This window comes from Solanum tuberosum, unplaced genomic scaffold (genome assembly GCF_000226075.1).
Source record: "Solanum tuberosum cultivar DM 1-3 516 R44 unplaced genomic scaffold, SolTub_3.0 scf00336, whole genome shotgun sequence".
NCBI classification, from domain to species: Eukaryota; Viridiplantae; Streptophyta; class Magnoliopsida; order Solanales; family Solanaceae; genus Solanum; species Solanum tuberosum.
In genome coordinates this window covers 164,366-168,506 of record NW_006239257.1, presented here as the reverse complement: position 1 = coordinate 168,506, position 4,141 = coordinate 164,366, and positions in this window count along the sequence as shown.

Genomic DNA, 4,141 nt, shown 5'->3' with positions numbered 1-4,141 from the left:
TTCTCCTCTTAATTCTAATCAACCCCATTCCACAATTCCTAGCCGTGTTAATTCAGCCTCCCAGCCCACTTCTAAACTTCCCAAACCCGGCCCACTTTTTATTTCTCCAAAAGAAACCCAAAACAATGTGTAAATTTCAGAAACAAAAATACATAGCAAACAAACGACCCCTGTTGCCCTTCTTCTTCACGCCAAAAGTGACCAGAAAACGTACAGCAGCAGTCCCAAACACGTTGACACAAGCCACAGCGGGACAGAGCATGCGTCTGCCCCATTTCCCCTTTCGGAATGGGGCGAAACCTGAAGAAAAAAAGGTGTTCGCCCAAAATGGTGAAAGGATTCGAATTTGAATTTGGGTCCCTTTTCCCCCATTATTCTGAACCCTAGTTTCTGCTATATATTCTTGGATTATTCATTTGTAAAGGGGTATTTTTTTTTGGAGTTGGGAAATTTTTAACTAAGTCACATAGAACAGCTGAAGCAAGTAGTCAGAAAACCCATATGAAAAAATACATTCGAAAGAGGAGAGAGGAGTTAATTTTCAGGCTCTCATTCTTCTAGCTTGTTCGTCGTCGCTCCCCTAAGTCGATTCAAGATCGAGTAGCCGCCTGGGTCTCTCGTTTGCTGTCCATAATCCGACTTTGTGGTGGAGTCTTTCTCGAAATCTCGAGTTCCAGTTTGCTGCGCCGGAAAAAGTAATACACCTTCCCTTCTCTCTTTTGTTTTAGTTCTGCTTAATATGATATGAATGTATATTGTATTTTCATTTATTGTTCATTTTTTGCTTCTAGCGTGCACTTAGCCGATCTTTTGTTTATTTAGTTTAGGATTCCGCACGTCTATTTTTCATTCATTCATGTGAAACTTCTCGCCGGGGATTGTTGTTTTAGCTTTTACATAGCTTCAAGTAATGAAAGTGTTTCGCCCTCCTCGTAATTTTTGTTTAAACTGGTGTTTTTCCAATTCAATCGCGCCTAAAATGACTTCCCCTTGCTCTAAATGTCTCGCTACTACATTTGATGGTTTGTTTTAGCCTTTATTTAGCTATTGCACAATTATTTGTTTTGAAGTTCTGATAATACGATTGAGGTCCAGTTGGAAATTTTTATTCATTCCAGATTTACGGTTGTTCAGTTGTAGTCTTGTTATCTTTGCTTAATTTCTTGACAAAGGTTTTTTCCGTGATTATATTGGTAACAATTTTAACAAGTTTTCTTGATGTTTACCCTTTTGAATATTAATAACTAGATTTTATGGCTCTAAAGCACCACCTGTAAAGGGGAGTTTATTTTTTGTTATTCATAAATGATGTGCTGACCATTCTTTATTTTACTTGTGATTTGGTTGAATATCATTGGAATGGAAAATATGAAAATACTTCATTGCTAGGCTAATTGCTGCTGCTTTCCTAACTAGACTTGGTTTGGTATAGTTAATTGCAGTCGGTTCCATGAAAAAATATGAAATGTATTCAAATGGATATTTGTCCCCCTCTTCTGCTTGCCTTTGTTTAGTTTTAATGTTCAATATTTCTGAGGTGTAGTGACTGATTCTCCAGCGTGTTATTGCTAGTCAAAATAGCAATAGCTCTCTTAACTTTGTCAAGAATCTGAAAATGACCGTACTGATTTTAGCTTGTCGCCTGTTTCAATCCTTCGTGTGGTGTCTCTGCTCATGCTATATTTATTCGTGTATGCGTGTGCTTGTGTGCAACCTGTTAGCCTGAGAAACAGGCTTGCTCGACCTTGATTATCTATAATTATATCTCATTTCCCTTTTAAAATGATCTGGCAAAGTCCCCGCTAGTTTCTCTTCCTTTGCTTTAAAAAATCGGGTTTGTTATAGCCTTCGACATTTAGTCTTTTGACATAATAAATTAGTATTGCTAGATTTCACTAAATCAAATTGACTAGACTAAAGCACGTGATGTTTTGTTTGCTAACTATGTGGCATGCTTCCTTTTAATATTCTGAATTGTTGTTGGTTACTGGTTGTGTATTCCATGTAATATAATATGATCACAAGTGTGTATATATATATTCACATATATGTGCTCCTGTTTGGTGTTAGTTTGCTTATCAACTTTATAATTGTCAATTTGGCTCACTTGGTCTTCTTTAGAGTCGTATGCTTCGGTCCATTTTAAATTGCTTAAGTGGCTTCCATTTTGATCGAATTCCCTTGCATTTCGAGAGAGCCATAAAGGCTCCAAATTCCTTTATCGAGTCAACCGGCCAGCTATAAAAGTCGACGAACAGGTCTCGAAGGCAGAAGAATGCGAAAACAGATCGAGAAATTGAAAAGATTGGGCCAAAGGCTCACTCTTAATCTCAAAAATTGTATTTTGTCACTTTGGGCCTAAGCCCCTCTTGTCTTGCTTATTATTGTCTTGTTAGAACTTAGGGCAGGTGGAAAATTGGGCCTAAAGCCCAAAGAACAATATTTCTTTACGCTAGACTAAGATAGGTGCAGGTGATCTAAATGGGCCAGAGGCCCAAAATTGAAATTAGGCTCAAGTACTGGTCCAGTCGAACAGGAAAATCAGACTTGGGCCCAAGTCTCTCTCTTTATTTTATTATGTTTGCTTATTTGTTAATAATTGCTATTGATTTTAAGGTTTCAAATATTCAAACCCCTAGAAGACACCTATTTCAAATCAACTACTTAACTAAATTATTCATTTTTCACTCGACTTAAAAGATAATTTTGTTAAAGATCCTCCTTATATAATATTTCATTATTTTTCTATTAAAATAGTCTCAACTATAAAGTAGTTCATTTTTGCAATTCAAGATAAGTTAAAATATTTTAGCCAAATAATTAATTGTCGGATAACCACATTAGTGGACATTCTAGGTGCTTTTTAAAACCTTCCTAGAATGTTAATAAGACCCTCGAACCCTTAATAGTTTTCAATAAGATTTAATGTTTTAGTCTTTTGAAAACAATAGTTTCTTGATTTTTCTTAAATATTAAGTGGCGACTCTTAAACAAGTTTAATTATATTTTCCTAATAAAACAACCAGATTCTTACTATACAAGATACGTAGGCAGTCCTACAATGGGCTTGGTCTCACAAAATAAAATTATATATCCTTGACAGAACGAAATTGGATTATTATTTTTTTTTTTTTAAATGATAAATTAAAAAGAGTTTCAAAGTTCCTCAATTTAAAAATTGGGGCATATTTTTATTTGTTATAAAAAAAAATCACTCTCATTACTAGGGAACAAACACCCTAAAGGCATTTTAGGGAACAAACACTCTATCATCTTTTATTTTTAGAGAACTAGCGCCTAAATTGCATCTATGTCATGCATTTTTTTTTTGTATAAGTATTTCTCATTTATGCTAATGGCTTAAATAATATTTTTCTTGTGCAAACTGGGCAAAAAAAAAAGTTGTGATTCTATTTGATGATTCTGTTAAGCGAGATCTTCCTAAGTAATGAGATTTAGATTAGCAGGGCCCTCCTTATAATGGAATTAGCAGGACCCTCTTCATAATGGGATTAAAAGGACCCTCCTCATAATGGGATTTAGAGTAGCAGAACCCTCATAAACAATGAGAATTAGTGTAGCAGGACCCTCCTAAACAATGGAAATTAGAGTAGCAAGACCCTCTTAAACAATGGAAATTAGTGTAGCAAGACCCTCCTAAACAACGGGAATTAGTGTAGCAAGACTCTCCTGGACAATGGGAATTAATATAGCATGACTCTCCTGGACAATGGGAATTAGTATAGCAGGACCCTCCTGGACAATGAGATTTAGATTAGAAGCACCCTCATCATAATGGGATTAGTAGGACCATCATGGACAATGGAATTAGCAGAACCCTCCTACATAATGGGATTAGTGGGACCCTCATCATAATGGGATTTAGACTAGCAGGACCCTCCTACATAATGAGATTTAGATTAGAAGGACCCTCATACATAATGGAATTAGCAGAATCCTCCTACATAATGGGATTAGCGGGACCCTCCTCATAATGGAATTTAGATTAGCAGGACCCTTCTACATAATGGGATTAGTAGGACCCTCCTACATAATGAGATTTAGATTAGAAGGACCCTCATACATAATGGGATTAGCAGGACCCTCCTACATAATGAGATTTAGATTAGCAGGACCCTCC